This window comes from Diadema setosum, chromosome 1 (genome assembly GCF_964275005.1).
Source record: "Diadema setosum chromosome 1, eeDiaSeto1, whole genome shotgun sequence".
Lineage (NCBI taxonomy): Eukaryota > Metazoa > Echinodermata > Echinoidea > Diadematoida > Diadematidae > Diadema > Diadema setosum.
The window spans coordinates 6,172,591-6,195,575 of NC_092685.1; the positions used below are offsets into that span (position 1 = coordinate 6,172,591).

Sequence of the window (22,985 nt, forward strand, 5' to 3'; positions counted from 1 at the left end):
CCCTCAGCTCTATCATCTACCTAAATAGCCCGGCCTAGTTAGGGTTAAGAAGGATTCAACGTTTATTTGATGCAAATTGGTTTTCAAATGGCTGAGATATCCAAAAATGATGATAATAAAAGGTGACAGGCCACGCCTTTATTAGGATCTCCTTGTTTCACCTTGTTTTTGGTGCCATTTCAAAACCGATTTTCATCATCAAATAAACTTTTGATACCCCTGAGAATTGCATGCTCTTTGACATCTCATAGAGTGGCTTCTGAATATCTCACAAAACATTAAAAGCTTAATCCTTACCTCAACCAGAACTGTACAGTACCTTTAAACTCTTAATACACCCAAGTATGTCACTTGGCTTAACCCGTAATTCCTTCTGCAATTCTCCAAGAACCACCAAAAGAGATTCTTCTTGCCCACTGACAAAGAACGGACAGGTTGGTAATCCGCCCGTACAAAATCAGTTAAACAGTACATGTACCATCAAACAATGGGAAGTATTGATTATATGTGAGATTATGAACAAAGCATGTACTAATGGGCTTGCAATTTCCTTTGTTATACACTACAAGCGAACCCGAATGGGGTCAGCTAAAGTCAAAATCTAATGTATGTATGTCTATACTTACAAATGTTAGAGCAAATCAGGCACAATTCTTTGGTTGAAAAGGTAAATTAGACAAAAATACACAGTTTTGATACAGAAAAAATAAAACATCACTTTAAGAAACTCTAATCTTTTGATCAAAGTCATTCTCTTGTCAGCATAAACACAAGCATAAAATTGTAATAGGTCACAAATATAGGTCACAGACATTCCCGTCTACATTTTTAGAACCTGGTATACCAGGTACCTGTAAGGAATGAGTAAACTAGCTAAGCTTTTTCATCATCATTCCGTAATCCATTCAAACTTGACCTACCTCGGTAGTTGTAAAGTTGGCAAGCCCACTCAGGAGTGACAATATGCCTCAGTCCAACAGGAAAGTCAATGGTGACAATAGGGATTAGGGGATTAGGTAATCTCTATTCGTTGACATTTAGTTTCCAGCTGTTTGCTCCAATCAGCAAAGAAACCACCCCATTATCATGCCAATTGGTCAAGAAAGCACAGCAAGGTTTGAGAAAAGTATCAACTGTTTGAAAGCATGCAGGAAGGATGTGCAGAGCAATGCAATGTGTGAATATGACTGGTCAAGACGAAAACAGCAGAAGTGCGTAGCAAAGGGCTACATTCTACGACATATATGTTGAATGATTCCTTATTTGGTTGATGTGTATAAGCAATATCCCTTTTCCTCAGCTTTCTCAGAATTTATACAATAACACTTGATTCACAAATACATGATAATAATTAAGATAATTATGCTGATTTTTATACAAGTCCCCATTGATTGAAAATTTCATTTTCAATCAATGATGTCACATTTTATATCATATAATAACAAATGAGGGCAAGTTTTGAATGCCATGTCTGAAAGTGTTATTTGCAAATTAAAAAAAAAAAAATAGATTATGCAGATTCTTGCAGGTTATTTGCATTGTTGTACTATAGTGTCTTATGTCTTTATATGTTCGAAGAACATCAAAAGTCACAGCTTACAGCTCATATTTCATTCATTCATAAGGCAAATTCTACAAAGTAGATAGTAAACAAAGTAAGATTTTTGTTTGGTTTTCCAAGATACCAAGACTTCTTTCCGTGCAACTTTTGATACTTTTGATGTATATACTTTGAGAGGAAAACATCAAGTTATATATCTGTGGGTGTGCATTTAGTTCCTTGAGTTAAGAGTAAGGGAGAATTATTGGATGCTATGCCACCTAGAGGCCGTTCGTTACCCTAGTCAAGCAAATTGCCAATGAATAACAGTCTCCTCCACCTGAATACCTTTAGTTATGATGAAATGTATACGTACATATACTGTTATACAGTACATGTAATTATATTCATTTCTTTTGACTACTCAAGATTGTTTGTATTTTGATGTGAAAGTTGTTGATTTTGTCATAATTTCATTTGTACAAGTGGAGAAATAGTAACAAAGAAGAAAAGTACCCTAAAAGGCTTAAATACTTGAGCTTGACCTTTGCTTTATGATTAGAAAAAAAAAAGTGTTTTATATGGGACGTGCCCTGCAAAATGAATATAGCTTTGAGAGTTTCTGCCAAACACAGTAATAGAAGTGATACAAATAGTAGCAAGAACAACTGTGAAAATAGTAATAATGATAAATTATAATGACAAATATAGTCAATGTAAAGGGTAATGATACTTCTACATCTACCAGTAAATCTCTCATCAAGAAAGATCAATAGATAGATAGATAGATAGATAGATAGATAGATAGATAGATAGATAGATGGATTGATTATAGATAGATATAGCTGCCAAAATGCAATTTAGTTTATGATCTGAAAGATTCATTGTAATCACAGTGTGATTCTGATTAGAAAGATCAGCAAATGATGCTCATTGCAGCTTATGAAGTATGACGTGACATTTCAGAAACCTTCTTGACTTCAATTAAATTCATCTGCAGAAAATTCAAAGGCAGGTACCATGGAAACTTCCATTACTGATGCAAAGAAGTGATCAAAGTCTCATGTATGCAGTATGAATGATCCCTATGCAAAAGGAGGTTTTCCATCTCAAGGTGAGCTCCATGGGATCTTTGTTCCCACTCTTTCTTTCTCTCTTTGAAGGATCTTTTGAAGAAGATCAAGGATGGTAATGTCTTATTGATAAATTGTTATATTTCATCTAAATCCATATCATGTGAACTTCCTTATAGATGCTCTGGAAATGAAATGGGTGTGAAGATTGTGTGAATTGCAGTTGAGATAGAATAAAGTGTTGTAGACCCATAGTATAACTGTACTGTTTCCCTGTGTTTGATAGCAACATTGGAACTGTAATCGTTGCATACTGTGCAAGTACTTCATGGAAGAAATATAAGAGAGTGTTCGCTCACAATCGGGCAACCCTGTCCCAGGTACTGTCTTCATCACTATGTGTGTATTCATTTATACTAAGCTATGTCATATAGAAAAGAAAAATATAAATAACCATATATATATTTATATTTATGTATATATATATATATATATATATATATATATATATATATACACGTATATATACTATGAATATTCTTTTTTTTGTGTGTGATTATATCTCACAGTACTTCATTAAATCCATAACCTTGCATTTTTAAACCATATTTTTAAGTTATATTTCGCAATTTAAAAAAAAGAAAATGAAATCACCATATTTTCGTGTCTCTATCCCCCAAAGGTTGCAAGAGGCATTATAGTCATCTGTCCGTTTAGCCATTTGTCATTTTAAAAAGTCCTATGACGAATTGCATTGATGCTATGCCCAGGTATTTTATGCAAAGTGTACAAGTATATGTGCTAACCAGAGAAAATCCCATTAAGGTTATTTTGCGAGCTGCCAACATATATTTTCAAAGGGCCCAATTAGCATTTTTCTGTCTAAATGTACATTTTTTTTTTCTTTTTCCTTAACACATAGACATCAGGGTATGCTTTTTGGTTTGGTGAAACTCAGCACAAGAATGGAATATTACAGGGAAATGAAATGAATTGATGTGGAGGAAAATACAGTAAAGGTCAGGGGTAAAGGGTAAATTGGGAAAGATTTCATTAAATTGAAATGTACTGTACATTCTACCGGACTGACAGTTTTTTGTTTTGTTTTGTTTTTGTGTTTTTATTTGGCATACTGATACCAGAAATGAGAGACCTGCATGAAAGAGAAAGTTGCTTTGAGCATAAATGTACCAGATCAACAAAGATGCAGAAAAATTACAGTTTAAGGAAAAGGAAAGTACAACGTTGCGTCCATATTATGATAAATGTTATCACATGGCCATCCCGTGGGAAGATTTTAGTGTACGTGTTTCTGAAATCACATGCAAGCAAAACTATCATGTGCTTCACATAGTACTTCTAATTTCATTTGTTCACATACAGAGATCATCACTGTAATTTTTACTTTTGTGTCTTGCAGAATGTCTTGCAGAGTTTGTTAGAGCATGATGTTAAAACTTTGAGCATAGTTATATCCAGCCTTGGTTATATCAAAGATATGTGATTCATAAACATAAACATATGCATCCATATACAAGTAAATATATATTGTACATGTAGCATTGGTGACATTTCATATGGAAAATGAATGAGAGGTCTCTCGTGAGAAATATTTTCATGGAGAGAGCTCTCATGGTTTCACCATATGTTGTCACTATGACTTGCTGGTATTCAGGTATTTGTTCTTTTTTTTGTAGTTTTTTTTTTTTTTTTTTTTTTTTGCATTGCTGTGAAACAGACTGAAAAGACGATGCTTCAAATTACATGATATATGAACAACCTGATAAGATGTTCAGATGCAAGGCCAAGAGCCAGTCATAGTGCTCAGTAATGCACCATTCTGGCAAATCAGGACTGCATCATATGATGAAGCTTTGTAAAATAACATCAGTTGGAACACTTAATGAGATCCCAACATTATCTCTTTACTCTCAAATGTGACTCGGCATTTCCCTCAATTGTACTCATTTTATATTACACTGCCTGCACTCACCACGTTTCACTTATGGACATACCAAATTTATGACATTATGTACTCACTGTTTTATGTGACATTTTACCCCACTGGTATATTTACTGCAATATGCAATCTTCTGGTTTGGTAATAAACCCCTGGAAATAGAAGCAAGATTTGTGTCAGCAAAGTTTGAAAAGTATACTTAGCATACTCTCAAAAATTTTCTGTCAGCCACATATTCATTGAATAGTTATGGCATTATTTCAATACCTCAAGGTAAAGTCTCAATCACCTGACAGTAGTACTAGTTCTGAGTTTCTAGAAAATTGTTTGATTGACACTGAGTTTTTCTAAATGAATGAATGATTATGCTTTGTCATCCATTATAAGATCGTATTCTTCCTTTACTCTTTTTTCTTTGAAGATTTGTCAGAAGATGGCAACCTTGTCGTGCTCAGGGTAGAGTTATGCCAAGTAATTTTATGAAGTAAACTTGAATAATTGCCATTTTATTATTTGTTTTTATGCCCAACATTGGGTGCCAGGTTTTTTTGGTGTTTCAATCATGATTTATCTGTAGATATATGTCAAAATGTGTATTAGACAATAGTGTCGAGATACCAATGCCATACCATACTTGTGAAGTAATTTTCATTGTGCTCATCATAGCTGAACCATCCAGGTGCATTATCTTGCAGCTGTCATTCAAAAAAATTCCTTGATTATGACAAATTTCTGGCAGACTGGCACTATGGCCCACTTATTTTCAGGATAACAGTTTAGGCTCAGTAATTCTCTAGCTAGCATCTGTTGCTCAACAAATTAGATGGATGTTACTGTATTATTCTTCCTATTTAGCCACAATGATTTTCATAGTAAGTCCATCATGATGTGTCACACATGAAAATTAAAGTGCCAAGGTTTATCTCCTCTATAAGAGTAAATATACAGCTTCCTGACTTCTGGTTGTCCCTTTAGAAGGAGGGCGTATCCCTTTCTCAGAGAGAAGCACAGCTTTCTCTCTCCTTGAAAAAAAAAATGAAATGCCTTGTGAAAAATACGAAGATGTATTAATGACTTACTCAGAAGAGAGAAGCCACTATATTAGATACTCTGAGGTTGCTTCAAATGGGATGTAAAGGAAGAAATTTGGGAGAAATGAAGTAAATGGAAGGAGGGGAGGGGCCTTCCTGCCAGCGAGGGTGGCTGTGAGACAGGTGTGTCGTCATTCGTCCTCAGCAGCTAAGTGGAAAGGTGTCGTCGTCTAAACCTCAGCAGCTGTCTTGGAGCGTGCTGCAGCGGCACTTTGTCACGCAGGAGGTCAGAGCGGCAGAGGTTGGAAAAACGACGAGTTGCTACTTGCAATCAGGCGGGACAGTCTTTGAGTGGATCGAGCAGAGCTCTTGCTCTCCGTGTACATCTTAGAAAGTGAGTCACAGACTCGTCATTAATCATCTCCCGCGTCTGACACAGCATCCATTCACGGCAATCCGTCTGTTGAAATCTTACCTAGCTAAACTCAAGCCGCTGCATCAGGAAACTCTGCCTTGTAGACTGTTGCAGCAGGTCAAAGTGGATTACATTTTTGGAAAAAAAAATGATTTAATATTAGGATTTTAAGTCACTACTCTGTAGTTTAGCCCCAGTGATCCCAATGCAAATCTCATGCTCTAGTCATGAGTGTGAGTGAATGTAAGCACACAAACTGATTTTCAGTGAAGATGTTCGGAAGAAACATATTTTTCTTCTTTAGCAACTTAAGTGTCACTGAGTTGTATGTTTGTTTGTTTTGTTTTATTTATGTCGATACATTTCTTTCGGGGGGGGGGTTGGGTTTTTTTATTTAATTTTTTTTTAGTCACTATCAGCCTCAAGGCTGTTTTTTTCAGTGGTTCGGTCACCACATTGATTTACAGAGTAGAATAACACATCATACAGTACAATATGTAACATTCACAACAAGAGAAAGAACTTACTGGCAAAAAGAAGAAACAACAGAGGTTAACTTTAAATCAAAGAAGGGCATAAAGGTAAAAAAGAGGAACATAATAATTTGCAATATTATCCTCGATCATGTTACGTGAAAGCATATAAACAGACAAAGTGCAAAAAAAAAAAAATAATCCACAAAAGAAAATAAATGTAAGTGCCCAAGTTGCATTTCAGTCCAGTCTTTCTAGCCAGTCTCAACTTCATTGAAGGAGAATATACCTTATACAGAAAAAATCTCCAAATTTTATATTCATCTGACAGAAAACAGCAGACTTGTGACTTTGAGAGATACATGGCAAGTATTGGCAAAGTTACAATGTTTACAAATGTCCATGTTACAGTCTTTGAACATTGATTTTTGTGGGCTCTTTGAAGAGTAATTTGATTGTATATATAAGATGTTTGTAGCCTCACTTCTATAATACTCTGCATTTGTTCCATGGGAAAAATGTCCCTACTTTCCTGTGTACATGTTTTTCTATAGGTTTGTTTTCATTTTTTACATAATGAGATACAATTGAGGATTGAATGTTTTGTGTTATTATGCATTCTCCCTGCAGGTAGAAAACTTGTGATGACTTTTATACAAACTGAAGAAAGTTCATATTTTGGTCTCATTCTACATTAGGATTTCCATACAAGTGAAATCATGGTTATTTAACCAACACAGCCACTCTGACATCCCCACTGGATTAGATATACTCCCTCAAGGTGCTCTAATAGCTTCATAATCAGACTTCATGCAAACTTTCTCTGATTGGTTGCATCAATTCTCCCATAGCAACCGTCTAATTAGGATGATTTCCCTCATAACAAAGCAAGGGGAAGGGAGCTGCCTTTTCTGATAATGATGATTTGACCTTAGTATGCTATGATCATAAAGTGATGTAGTTGAAAAAGTTCATCTCTGCAGATGATGTAGTGAAAGAAGTTTATTCTTTTGTGTTCAGCTTCAAGCAATGTTTACAGGATAAAAGTCTATGAAACATGCAGTTGAGTTGAAGGGTGGACACAATGAAAATATTGAATTTGTTCTGGAGGGTCATGAAGAGATGAATCTCGCAGACTGTGAGTCGTAGGGCAGCTGTCGCGTGGCAGAATCTTACTCACGTATTGATTAGCAAACTGGGTTTAATGGACTCTGGTAATTATTGAGACGTGGAAAGGTTTGGGAGTGTTCCTTGTCCTGGATGTGTATTGATCTGCCATTTAGAACATCTGGAGTCATCAGCAAGTGCAGACTTCTTATCGAGTGGGGCTAAGCTCCAGTGCGATTGGAGGAAATGCCGCAAATCTGAGTCGAGCTCTCCGTGACAGTTTTGTCAGATTGCAAATAAGCAGTTCTAAGAACGTAAAGAATTGTGCAATACAGAAAAAGAATAAAACAACAATCAGAGATCTGAGTGAGTCTGAATAAACATATAAAAGCAGTTTAGACAAATCATTCTGTCATGTCTCCTCATTCCAAGGACATGAGGATAAGCAAAATAGCTTCTTGTATCTGGGGCTCTGTACCTATGTGTGCAATAAGTGAAATACAGATGAGGGGCATGATATTTTTTACTGACAAAGAGATAAAGCAATTAAGATATCACTCCAGTGTCTGCAAGGGCAATTTTTAGCTTCTTGAAAACTCTATAATAGATTTTCACCATACTTGGCAAGTATTGTAGCATCCATCCCTTAAGTGATAGTATCTAGATTCATTCAAATGCCCATCCAAGTTTGCTATATTCTTCTTGGGCAAAAGTCAGCAAGAATGTGTGGAAGGTGAAGTTGCAATACTCGGGTAAGTGCAAGACCCCCAGGTCTCTTGTTTGTCATTTATATTTTGTCTTGCCTGCATAGTGGAAGCGAGAAATGGCCATCACTTTTCAGTCTTCATTGTCATTGTTGTTGCATCGGCAGCAGTGTTGTCAACAATTTGGTGTATACTCTCAATAACTTTCTACAGCTTTGAACTATGACCACCAATCTCATACCACAGGTACTTAATCTAAAAATGCAAGTCCTATGAGGCCAAAGGTCAAAAGGTCAGTGAACTTTCCCTGATTATAAGCACTTTACTCACAGTGTCATGGTGTACTGTTAATATTTTTTCATTGCTTTGAGCTAAATTCACACCACAGGTACATCACCTATCTGGTCAAGCTTGATTATTGGTGAAGTCCATCAAGGTCAATGGTCAAAAGGTCAATGAACTTTGCCTATTAAATCACTGTACTTGTATTGTGGTGTACTCTCCAAAATTTTTCACAGCATTGAGCTATAACCACCAAATTCACACCACAGGTACGTACATTACGTAAAGATGCCGGTCAAGCTCAGCTATTGATGAAGTTCATGAAGGTCAAAGGTTAAAAGGTCAATGAATTTTCCCTGATAAGCAATATACTTGACATTCTCTCTGTAATTGTCCACAGCTTTGAGCTATGACCACAAAACTTGTACACCACTTAAAGATGCGGGTCAAGTTCAAAGGTGGTGAAGCCAACCAGGTCAAAGGTCGAAAGGGTCAATGAACTTAATACATTGAAAAACACTACACTCACAAATTGTGATATGAGGTGAGACGTCACTTGTGTTTGGCTTGTTTGATTTTGGTTTGCTTTTTTTTCAGAAGGGTTGTATCATAAAGCATAACAGTAAGTCTCAAGATTAAGATGATTGAGATAGGTTATGGGGATTTTGATATCATAAAGATTTAGACTGAAAATGAAACACAGCTAAGAAGAACAACTTCAGTAAGACAACAGTGCAAGAAACTCAGTGTCACAGGTGGAATCAACTTCAGACAAAATTTGACCTCTAGATCCTTGTTTCAGCATTGGCTAAATTTTGTAGACTCATTGTCATGAAGTTCATTGGATATTATTAGACAAACATGACACGTAAATAAGAATTCAGCATTATATGTAAATTCTCCATGCTCTGAGCTCTCCAACAATATATATTATTATTATCTTATTAATTGTCTCACAATGTTTGTGATATTGGACCATAAGAATAGACCGTCACAGAAACACAGTTTTTAGAGAATAGTCACTAACTTTGAGAGGTAGTCAAGGTGCTTTAATCACTTTGAATCATCCTTATACTTTGAAAATTTGACAGAAGCCCAGTAAATATCTAACTCAAATTTCGATATTTTGAAAATGATAGGCCTATCCTTTTCTTTTTATTCTTCAATCAAATCCCTTTACTTGACCATTTTCTCAGTTCAAATGTTTGTGATTTCATCCTAGGATATCATAGTTAATCGTAAAATGTGCACACTGATATCATGTGTTGTGGCTCACATATTTGTGGCCCTATATGACACTATGATAATTAGCATACAAAACATTGTTTCCTCTCATCCACTTTTAATTGTTTACATCTACTTCTGTGCTGTACATATGTAAATTTGTTTACTACATGTACCTTGGCATATGTGCTTGGGTAATTAAATTTTCCAGTCATACTCTGTACATTATATACATATGTGCTGAAAAATTTTATGATCATGCACATTTTATAATTGTGTATATGCATTGTTAAGAAGTATAAAAGCAAAGGAGAGGAAGCATAGTGCAAGCAAGTTTTAAATTTAGTTTAATACTTGAAAAGCAAGGAATACATTTATACTGATTAATGACCTGGCTCAGCATTGCTTTCTTGATAGTTGGTATAAGATAATTCATTTTATGAGTAAAAGACCACAGATATCAGTTGCAGCTGAAAGGGGTGGTACAGTATTGGTGAAGATGAGAATTGGGCTTTTAACTTTTCGCGAGATCAGTGTACCAAGAAAACACATGATGTAGTACAGAACATACCATTTTAAGAGGAATTCAAAGTTTATTTGATGAAAATCGGGTTTTGAACGACTGAAACATCCAAAAACAGAGTAAAACAAAGTGATCGTAATAAAGTGTGGGTCCCACACTTTATTAGAATCCTTCTTTTTTGATATTTCAGCCATTTCAAAACCAATTTTCATCAAATAAACGTTGAATCCCTAATAGAATTACATGTTCTTTCATATTTCATAAGAGGTTTCTCATTGTCTCACCAAAAAATGTTAGAAACCTGAAATTAAGTCTTGACCAAAACTATACGATCCCTTTTAAGAGCATTTCTATGTTTGTGCACTATGCACAAAAAGAAAATAAAAGGAAGAAGAACAAAATGGCTCATTATACAGCAGTTCAATGAGACACGAAGTTGAGCAAGGTATAGTGAAGTTTACGTTTTGCTGATTACTCTGGTTTCTTTTGTACATATCAAAGGACACTTTATTTCCCTACTCTTGTTAGCGCCGATCTGGATCTCTAGGCAATTAGACATGATGCATAGAAACAGGGAGGGGAAAAAAATCAGTACCTATTGATCGGAACTTGAGAGTGTCTCTCTGAGCGTGATGGTATGCTGTGCCAACTTCTCTTGAAGGTGATTAAAATGCAAATGAGCTGAGCAGGAACATCTGTGCCGGCATTTCTGTTTACAGTCTATAGATGCAAGGATTTCATAAGAACTGAGATTATCAAGGATGTGGAAACATGTGGATGGTTCTATACAGCCAATCAACAGTGCTCGCTCGGCGGAGATCTTATGTCCTATCATGATTACATTGGTAGTGGGGTAGGGCCTAGCTGTTACAGCCTTGTCAATGTTTCAGTTGCAGTAAAAGTTGTATTTGTTTAGGAATACTGCTGACTCCTTCCTGCTCCTACATGGCTGTTCAGTTTCCCGTGTCTTGAGAAGCGGCATTGTAAGACTTTTTGTGCTGTTGATGTGGTAATTACGTTAGAACATACAATAGTCAGTTGTTTCATAAGGGTGTGAATAAAGCTCTCTAAACGATAGTTCTATAAGAAAGAAAGTGAGGAGATTCAACGAAAACAAAAGCAGCTTTCATTGTACTTTACATTTCTTTTGTGTTTCAGGATGTGTATTACTTTTTTCTTTTTCCTTTTATTGATTTTTTTTTTCGCTTGCTTGACTGCTTACTTGTTTGATGAGGTATGAATTGTAATTTTTCTGGCAGAGGGCTAGATTTATAACCATTAAACAAGTATTCAACACTGAGCAATCTCTTTGCATCCTTTTTTTGATCATGTAAATGTGCATGTAAAATTCTGTAACCTTTGTCCTCACAAAGAAACGTAACAGCTTGCATACTGCTAGATATTGATTTGGGTGTCGCCACAAGACTGTGTATTATTTTCCTTCTCAAACAAAAGGAGGGACTTGTCAAATACCGCTGAATGCCAAGGTGTATATGAGAGTGTCCTTAAAGACTGTGTTCTGTGAAATGGGCCATATGGCCGCAGATCAATACTTTCCACTTCCCCCAGCCAGTATAGATTCCCTGTAAGGTGGAAGAGAAGACAATGCATTATAGCTGATTGTGTGACCTCCACGGAGTTGGTAGCGGCATAGAGTCCAGTGGTAGAGATTTAATGCTCATTATCTGAAGAGGAAGGTATATGGGGCTTATGTAACCAGGCTGAGCCACAATCTCGCTGGGTCTCCTTTTCGCCGCACAGACACACCGCCACCACAAGGCGAGAAAGCAAGCTCTCAAGACGGAGGATGATTACGTGTTCCTCTGGGGTTCCTTCTGACGGAAGCAGGTGCAGTGTATTATTGTTTTTCTTATCTAGCGCACATCCCTAAAGGAGCTGGCCATTCGTGACACAGTAGCTGGCAAGTTGACATCTGAGGAGCTGTTGGATAATTATAACCACCTGTGAGTTGTGTGTTGTAAGAGCTCCCTGTTCTGCCCTCCATTCCTCGTGCAGGAAGTGCACCCATTTACGATTGAAGTTTTGAACAAATGTATGACTTCCTCAAGTCATATTTGGTAAGTGAAACATGATGGGTCTACGAGAATATTTTCCCACGCTTAAAGATATTCTCAGTGGGCCTCCACTTGAACTAGTTTTATGTCTTGGGTAAGCCTATTTTGAGCATTTTCCATGAGAAATTATTCTGGCCACTCTTCAAGTGGTTCCCTTCTTGCCATTTGTGCATTTTGATCTTCAGTTATACTAGTGCTTTCTTTGTGTTGAGCCATCCAATTTCTAGAAAACTCCTGTAAATTTCAGTAAATCAACTCAACTCAACTCAAAACTCCACTTAACTGCTGCCAGGTTTGGCAATGCAGGAACGCGAATCACATTTATTGATCTCCTTCTTGTTTTCGTGTAATGTTATAGGGTTCTTCATAGAACATGAATTATCTGATGCATACATTGGGATCCTGTATGTTTTGAATGTCTGTCTGTGTGTATAAATGCATGTATGTGTTCTGTGTACCTGCAAATATTACTGTTTCTTTTAAGAGACTTTGTATTTTTGAGAAAGAAGCAGTACCAAGCTATGGCAACCATCAGCATAGGTTTCAGGAAGTTATTGACAAACATGCAAATGAAAAACTGATAATTGTGTAGAATGAGGGTTGACATCACTTAAAAATGACTGCTTTTGGTGGCACATACACATGAAGCTCCTGTTTACACTGCCAGGCCAGCCCAAAGTGTGTACTCAGGCCTGCAAATTGTGCGTTTACACTGGTGATTTGGGGCTAACCTACATGTAAATGGAAAAAAAAAATTGTAGTGGTGCTTTTGCAAAATCTATACGTAAAATTGATCCAGGAATAGTAACATTCATTTAAATTTCATTTGATGTAATGAAAACAAGTGCATAGAACAGTAATTTACTAATGTAATTTTTTCACTGGTGTCGAGTTGAAAAAGATCAAACAACCGACATTAATCGACGAAATGTCTTTCACAGAGCAATACAAAACTAATTAATCTCTTTTCTTAGCTACAATATCTATAATATATGTTTAACAAATTAAAAAACAAATTTTAAAACAAAGGGAATTGTGCATGTAGCGATGCATGAGTGTGAGAACAGCTGGAGCGTCTGAAGTGTGTTTGCATGCATACACTGACATCATACGTCATCTCTCATTATGAATTTGGTCCCGCATTTTGTCCCGCATTTGGTCCTGTGTGCATTTATACCAAAAATATAGGCCAGCCCAAGGCTGGCCTGGGCACTGCATTTTTTTTTTTTTTTTTTTTTTTTTTTGCAATAGGGGTCATAGTTAAAGGAGGTGCTGAATATTGTCATTTGGAAAATATAAAGTATATTATATATACTTTTCTATCTAGACTTTGAAGTCTTCCCTGAAGTAATGCTGGTCTCGATGTGTCTTAGGTAGGAAGTGGGTAACAAGATAGACAGGTGCTCGTCGAGAAAAAAGAAAAAAAAATGGGGAAAAAAGGGGGAAAAATTGTAACACCCACAAACTTCCAAGGTTTCCATTTCCATACCATTGACTTGTCCCTCCTTGGTCCCACAGCCCCCCCCCCCCCCCCCCCCGAATTCAGATGATAATACAAAAAAAGTTTTCGTAGGTAACTTATATTCTGAGTATTTGTTATCATCTCGAGCAGTTCCAAAATTTGTAGTGCATTCTTCTAAAAAAATGGTTTTCAGTCAGTTGGGAAGGAACATCACTAAAATGTCCTTGTTTCTGTATTTTCCAGTAGAAAATGCTCAGAATGTAGTTGCAAAAAGCATATATACATTCTTCTAGCTTTCATTGATGGGCCATTTTAATTTTCTTTTTTTCATTGGGCAATTATTATACATACCAATCATACCAAGTAATGCACCAAGTAATGTATGTTTTGATGTGGACTGCATGCGTGAACAAATAAAATAAAATTGCTTATGACCAGTCCAGGCTCATTCACTCTATCCCAAGAAGATATTAAGATACGAAAAAGATATCAAAAAGACAAAAATTTTGAGATGCTAATAAGGTATTGTTGTTTAAGAAGAAAACTGTTTAGGGTCAACAAGTTTTAAGTTACACAATTCTGTGTTCTTCCTCCATTTTACCAATGAGTTTTGATGAGATTTAGGGTCGGGGAAATCAAAGTTACCATGTGATTAGCATTCACATTGACAACTGATTTTTTCAGCATCATGTTTGACTGTTTGTGGTAAAGGAATAATGTGGTACATATGTGATCAACCCTCTTAGAGCTGTCATCTCATGATTTCACTGACACTGTGTTCAGACATGTTGCAGTGGTACTGACAGAGTTAATTGTAGAAGGGTTGAGAAAACTCTGCAATCTTATCAGTCAAGGGCCCCGTTTTATCAAAAGATGTACTGTAATTGAGGAATGTTCATGTGCATTTTAATTTTGCAAATTTTGCAAGCGCCAAGATTCGCGAAATTAAAATGAACGTGAAATTTCGTATCTACACTATATGCATTGAACGCAAGTGGCGATTTGCAAAGATTTCATGCCACGAAAAAGGCGGTTGGCTCCAATTTCGCGAAAATTTCGTGCCGCGAATATATCATGTTTTACAGTAATCGATTGTAAATTCCCTTACCACACAGGCTGCCATACACTTATGATAGAAATCAACTATATATAATCAATTGTAACTCTTCATAAAACAGGGCCAAGAGCTGTGCATTGGTTTTTACTGGCCAGACATTGGATATCAAATAATTATTACACTCACTGATGATAACTACTGTAAACATGCTTTCGCGCACTGAGCAAGAGATGGCTAGCCATGCATCCAATAAATTTGCCACACATGAGTAATATAGGACACATGATTGAAAAAAAAGCCAAAAATTGTCCACTGTTCGATTAAGATAGATGATGAATATATCTTTTCATGCGTCAGTAGGAATAGCGTGCTCGCGGTTACCATGGAAACTAGTCTAAACCAAATTCTGTAGTAACCTCATGCACAGTACTGATATGTACTCAGACCTGTGCATACAAGTTAATATTACATGGACATCAAGTGAATCATATAACCCACAAACTATATGATATGTTTATGATGTGTTAGAGGTGAAGGAAGAATAAAGATCAAAGTCTTGCCATTAGCTCATTTTATGAACGCAATAGAATTTGATCAAACTCCTCATAGGTGTAGTCTAGTGCTTGCTGCTGCTTTGAGTATAACAATGCCATATTCACAGATTCTTTGGCAGATAGGTTGTGATGTGAGAAGTAAAGGCACTATATGCATATTTATTACCAGCATCTACCTTTCCTGTAGTAAATCTTCAGTCGTTATCATATACTAGAACAAATGCAATCTGTGTATGGAGTGCAGTGACGAAGATTTTGCGGGTTGTCATGATGCTTCACATGCACGGCTTTATGTCATTAATTTTCAGAGCCAACTTTGTGCCACCTGCATAACTAAATTCAAGGAACAACTGTGGTCAATTAAATCTACCCTAAGTATTCCTGTCCCCCGTGGAACAGTGAGAGGTGTGTATGTGTTTCACTTTCAGTGAAGAGCAAAGAGTCCAGCATCCTACCTTGTGATGGCTGTGATAAGGTTAGCTCTTATTGCTTAGACTGAATTCTAATGAGCTGGAAAATTCAGATTTAAGAGGTCATACTCTCAGTAGACATCAAGATATGCTCTGATAGTATATTGAAGGGAAGAAAGAAATTGATTAAAAGGGTGATAAAGGAGGCTTCATGCTGTTATTGAATTTCTTTCTCTGTCTCTTTACTCACTTGTCTTGTTCTTGCATAATTGTAGAGTGCAAGATTAGGGATTTATGCCCATTTCATTAAGTTCAAATTGGCAATGCGTGTCTTCCTCCCCATCCCTGTATTTGTTGTTGTTTTGAGATGAAAATGTGTTCCTGTGATTTTTATCTTTCTTAAAAAAAAAAAAGAAGAAAAATGAATTTTAAAAATGAATCAAGAGGCTTTATGATTGAATCCAGTCTGCAATATGATACATTATACCCATCTGTGGATAAGAATTACATATCATTTTCCACCACAAACATGTGTTAAAGATGTTGTAGTCCCATTGCCTTTGTGAATGTAATTAATGACAATTAAATTGAAAAAAAAAGATAGAAGGAATGCGTATAGAGCACATTGAACAAGTACAGTGATTAATTTCATCCACAGTAGGAGCATTTGCACATATACGTGCTCACGCAAAAGCATGTTGACTATGAACCAAGTGCGCAAGCTTATGTTGCTAACCTGTATCATCAAAAATGGTTGTGTGTCTGGACAAAGAACACTAATGTCATGCTTCTACAGTATGACTAATGGCCTTTGTGTACGCACATGCTGAAATGTTTTGCCACATATGTGTATTTTTGGATGGATAGAAATAAAATAAACATTTAGATTACAGGGACATGCAGCATCTTTTTTTTTCTTTCCATCTTAGTTTCAATACAAAAGATGTTGAACAAAAATAAGTCTTGTGGTTTTAAGTCATCGCCATGAGCATTAATCGAAATCGGACAAATGGTAACAAATGAATTACGATTTGAATATGAGTATTGTAATTGAAATAATTTGAAATGTTGGTTGAGGAGACTTGTAGCCAGCTGCGATTCTCCAAGACAGCACAAATTCAAGAAGAATGAATTTGTTCTGTCTTTGTACTAAAGCTAGTGAACAGTATGGTGTGAGAGCATCACATTGCTGTGACCATGGAATCTAATTTTTAGAAGTCCACAGTATTCGGTAAGATACAGATGCTCAAGTGGCTTTAACTTCCTCATTTAATTGTAAGGTTGAAGAATAGAATGATCAGTTTTCATTGAACAACTCTCTCTCTCTCTCTCATGAGAACATTTTTGTACATTTTGTTTTGTTTGTTTTTTTAATTCATGTACCCAATAATTAGAATTGGATATCCATAAAGGATTATCAACTTTTGCAGTAAATGAGCACTGTCCATGAAATAATTTGTAGGATTAAGCATCACCCTTCATCTAAAGAAAAAAGAGAAGAGACTGCTGACAATATTATAAGCAGAATTGTTCAGTATTGCCAGTATAGTATTTGAATTGCAGCTTTTAGATCATTTCCCACATTGCTGCATCTCTATCCTGTATCAATCTTTGTTAACTCATTCCATACGGGAATTTAATGGCCTGTGTATTAACTCTGTGGGCATTTTAGAATTCAGATATGGAACGGGTTAAGTATTTCACATGCCCAATACAGATGAGGCTTATAAATTTGAAGGAAAGATGTTGGTGCACCCCCGCACTTTGTTCAGTCAGGGAGGTGTGGCTCCCTGGTTGGAGCAGTATACACGTGTGAAAGAGAGAGGGGAAGGAGAGAGAGAGAGTGAAAGTACCATTTTGTGAGAATTTTGTTGTTGTTTTTCACAGGACACTCTGTTCTGTGCTGCTTCTTTCATTACTCAGGCGACGACGAGCCAGGTTTATGAAGAAAGAAAAAAAAATAGATATACGGTTGTATTCTTGCTTGGCTTCCCAAGCAGGCACTGCGAGCGTAGAGTCAAGTAATTACAGAATCTAGAATTGGTCTCACAATTGTTTGGAGTCTCTGCAGTGGGCTTTCTGGTCTTGGCAAATAATACATGAAGTTGCTGGCCAGGGTTATTAGCGTAAGTGAATGCATTAAAATTAATGGTTGAAGTATAAGGAGGTGCATGGCAGGAGATGAACATATGATAAAATAGTGAAAGATAAAGTGGATTGGTTCTTGCGAAGTATGATTTCATTTTCCATTTTACCCACCCTATGGTTTATGAAGTAAAACAGGGCCCCGGCAGAGATACACTGTTTAGCATAGGCTCCTCTATCTCCCCTTCCCCTTCTGTCTCTCTCTCTCGCTTTCTCTCAATCTATCAGTTTCTCACTCTCTTCCCTTTCCCACTCTCTCTTTTCTGTCGTTTGATGAATTAGAAATGAATCAACAACTCAACATCAACTCCTACAGAGGGATAGTGCAATGCAATTAAATTTGGCACAAGTAGAAATCTTGTGCAGTAGGAATGACATTCAGTGGTAGCCATGCATGGCAATGCCTCCGATTGCATTGTGGAACAAAGCCGAGATGTTTGATTAACCCCTGCCAAGACAAGTCAGAAGAAAACCCTAGCATGGTGTCTCGTGATAATAAATGGTATACCAAATCAGTTGCTCTTCAACAGGATACTTCTCTCACAAGTGAATTAAGTAGCCATTTGCACATACCATGGCATACTCCAGTGATATTCAACAGGTTATTCCATTCACCTGTGAATCTCACCAAATGTTTGCACAAACCACACTCGCATGATCTTCAGGCTATTGCTAGTAACATTTTAATACGTGTATAACCAAAGTTTTGCAAGCTCAGAAACAACATGAAAGACATAACTCTGCCAGAATGTGGAATTCAGATTTGAAAAAGAGAATTCATTATGGTTGGTGATGCATGCAGGCAATACCGGTAATTGTCTGCATGCATACGCCTCAGTGTCATGTACAACATGAGTGTGGAAAATAATTACTGACTGCTGCTAACTTGGAATTTATTCAAATGAGTATTTCATATCAAGCTTGCTATTGCAAATCATAGCTCACCAAATTAACATCACTCTTGGAATCAGACTTTAAGGTGACATGCTCAAAATGTTTCCATTTTCATGTTATGATTTGTATTTAACCAACATATTTGCGAGGTTCTTTTAGCTTGTGATGCTATGATGTTGTGATTGACACCCAAATTGATGAATAGAAACAGGTTAGATTTGAAGTGTATACCTTGATGTAAAATATGGTACAAGATGGCTATCTGCATTATTTCTGAAAGAAGAGGTTTGAAGTAAACTTGTAGTTGCACAAAATTGATATTTAAAACAAAAAGGCTGCTGTGGTTCATTTGTCACATTTTGTTTATTCTTATAACCCAATATCATGAAATTCAAATCATGATTAATCTCGACAAGGATGAAGTTAATGATGATCTGATGTCTGATTTTGCAGTATACATCCATACTTTGAAGTCTAGTATTTTAAGATTAGGAAGAAGATGACTGCAATAGAGTGCAGTTACAAAAAAAAGGTGGAAAGACTTCAATGTGTTCGTTCTGCACAGTGGACTGCATGTTCCAGGGGCTTTCACAAAGCATAGATCACTGGGTTTGACGTTGACATGTGTTTCTCTTGGCATGATGATCTCTTGTGCCCAAAGTCTGGCATCACCGCACCACAACAACAAGAAGAAAAATTAACTATCCCTGCACGGCGGCAAGTGAATAGACTGGGCAAGAGAGGGCATCCTGCATCCCTGATTGTGAGATCAGCAAGCGATCGAGTCATGGAGGGATCCACTCCCACTACACGCTGCATTCGTGGGAGCTTGAATGGCTCTCTTCTTATCTCTCCCCCTCCGTCTCCCTCGCAGCATCTCGGTGCAGAACTGAAAGAAAATCAACCACTAGACATGTATTTTTTTTATGTACAGCTGTAGTAGCTGTTGTTGTGTTCATTTCATTTGTTTCATTTGGCTACAGAGAAATTAATTTTTTGTAACTATGGAGATGCCTGCGAAGGACACTTTTTCATTGATGGTACTTGATATGTCATGGATGCATAGGTCTTACTTGTGGTCAGGGGTTTGTTTTTACAAAGACTTGCTATGGACTTGACCATCTCATGTAGACAGTCAAGATCTCCACTAAGTGTTTCCAACAGAAATCATTTTACAGGAAAATACTACGAGTCTCAGAATAGTAATTCATTTTTCTCTCACTTTGGTACTGAGAACTGAAACTTATATTCCATTATTTTTTTTCCTCGTATCCTCTTTGAGTACACAAAGCATATCGCAATCGCATTATATACAGAAACTTTATCAACAAGTTCTCATGTAGAGATCACTTCATAATTGTCATGAATCATTGTGATATTATGTCTCTCACTCTGTTAGATTATTTAGCTGTATATTTCGATTTGTATGCAAGACTCCTTTGGATGCTCTCCGATATATCTAGAAGCCTTTCTCGTAATGTGGTAATGACAAGCTATAACTGGGCATGTATATTGATATTGTGAGTATATTATCATTGATGCATATATTCATGCACAAAAATATTGTTTGTGTCTCTTTTGAAGGCAGAAGAGAGAGCAGTTCTGTTTTCAGTGTTTCATGAAGTGCATAGTAGATTTTCACCCTTGTGTTATCAGTACTCTAAAAGTGAATTATTCTCTCATGTACACACCGAGATGACCCTTTCAAAAACTTTATGATATGTGCATATCGTATCCTTGAAACTTGTGACAGTCTGTTGTTGCGTTACCTCACAAAACTTTGTTTTTGCATTATTATAGCTTATGATTAAATTTCTGTTCAAGAAGGAAAGATCAGTACTTTTATATACTGTGATTTCATTGTCAGTATTTCGACTTTTGGCCTATAGTCTTATTAAGGTAAAATGCAAAGGATGCAATTCATATCAATTATCGAAATCAATCTATTTATTTAAAACTTGGAGCATCATACCAGAATCAAGCAGAGACGGTCCTTCCGTTCAAAGAATATTTTATTTGTATTCATAGGCCAGCCTCATAATCCCAGAGACACAAAAGGAACTGAAACAGACGACAATGAGGGTTGGGGGGGGGGGGCTGGTGGGTTGGGGCTGAGGCTGAGGCTGGGACTGGCAGAGGGAGCCAAAATACATTATATGTGATGCTCTTCATCTTGCCAAGAAGATGCGTGTCCCTTAAAGATTAATGCAGCCAAATGTCTGGCTGCTTTTCTATGCATTTGTCAGGTTAGGAAGAAAAAGATAGATTTGATGCATGTGCAAGGCCCTTTCAACTGGCCCTCTCTTCGCCCCCAAGTCTCCCTCTCTCTGCAGTCTCCGCTTGGTTCCTCCGTCTCCTCTGGGTTCTCCCGGATCCAGCATTTTGATTCATTGCTTTTTAAGTGCAAGTAGATGAATACTATCCCGAAGAATGGCAGAGTGATTAGAGGACAAGGGGTGGGAGAACTCAGGTGGACAACTGGGGTAGTGATAGGAAAACTGACAGAGATTGAATTATGACAGTGATATATGTTTTCTAAGCCCAAGAAACAAGAAAAGAAGAAAGGGACCAGGGTTTTTTTCCTTTTCATTCTTACCAAAAGATTATAAAAAAAAAAGGCTCAAGCCTAGTAGCCCTGGGGAAGTGTGCACGTGTGAATAGCAGTGGCCTGTATCTTTGTTAGACTTGCTTTTGTATCATTTTTATTGTTTAATCTCCCACAGCTGTTATCATCCCATCAGTCCGAGGCGCCCCTTCTCTCTCTCTCTCTCTCAGTCTCTCCACTTCTCGCTGTCTTTTCTTCAGCGAGGACACATATTCACATGTGATGGGTGGATCTTTCTGGTTTAGACATTTTTTTTTCTTTGAATTCCACGTACGGGCTGACGAGATAACTAATATGACGCTCCTTCCATTGAAACAAAATGGAAGAAAGAAAACGAATACTTCCAATTTCAGTATCATATTCTATCATTTCTATTAAACTTCCAGGTGGTGGTAAGGGGGAGGGAGGCACAATGTACATAGCACAGGGAGCAATGAGTGTATAGTCAAGAGAAGAGATAAATAGATCCTGTCTCAACCAGCAGCTGTTATTTGATGTTCAAGACTTCAATGAAATCATGATGTCCCCAAAGAGCAGATTCTCCGTGTGTTACATGTTCATTGTTCCTCCCGGGTCACCATTTGAGAAGAAGGATTTCTTGAATGTTCAGGACAATCATCCAACCTGTGTGAGCTACAAAATAATTCCTTTTCCCCTCCCCAGCCTCCCTCAACTCTTTATAAGAAAAGAAAAAAAATATGTATATACAAGATAAGGACAGAAAAGTAGAATGAATCCTAAAGCAGATCTCAATGCAAGAGCCGACATAAACAAGCGCCCTGACCTGATCAGGTCAAGACTGCAGTCTGGTGGCTCCTTTTTGTCAAGCCTTTTCTTGTCCGATGCCATAAAAGAGCCTTGCTATGAATAGAACCCTGAAGGCCACGGGGAGGCTATGCTTTTGTGACATCACGCCATCCTTATCCTTGTTCACCATTCCTTGAAGTCGGCCATCCCCGCCTCGGCAAAATACCATCACAGCAAACAATGCTGCTCTGAAGACATTGCCAAGCGGGGGTTCGCTCATGCAAAGGCAGGCATGCAGCTCCTTTTGTTTGCGTCTGATTCTCACTTGGATTAATTTTTTTTTTCTCTCTCTCTTCTCCTTTTGATAGCATTATTTGATGCACATGATTAGCTATAGCCCATAGTCTGTCACTCTCCCATACCAGTTCTTGTTTTCTCACCTTCCAGTCGTTGAGTTTCCCATCACTACTTTCGAAGAGCCCTAATGCAAGAACGTCTCAGAAATCTTGAGAATTTGCTCACACAGGCCCGTCTCTTCTTTTTACTGCACAAAGTAATCATCAAGCAGTAGCATTCTTAGCTCAAAGTTCAAGTCTTTTGTTTGCAGAAGTGAAACATATACTGGTAGACATCAGATGAAAAGAATGAGCAGAATTGGCGGCAAGGCCCTATGACCAATAGATACTTGGGCTTCGTCAAAGGAT

General features: G+C 37.2%; 1 protein-coding gene across 1 annotated transcript in view; it reads left to right on the forward strand.

Annotated features, from left to right (window-relative positions):
• Positions 1-2,549: 2,549 nt before the first annotated feature.
• LOC140226147 (prospero homeobox protein 1-like) overlaps positions 2,550-22,985 on the forward strand; it is a 59,187-nt gene continuing 38,751 nt past the window's right edge. The window contains exon 1 of the mRNA XM_072306640.1: positions 2,550-2,654. The gene's annotated coding sequence lies outside the window, so the exon portion shown is untranslated. The remainder of the gene's footprint in view (positions 2,655-22,985) is intronic.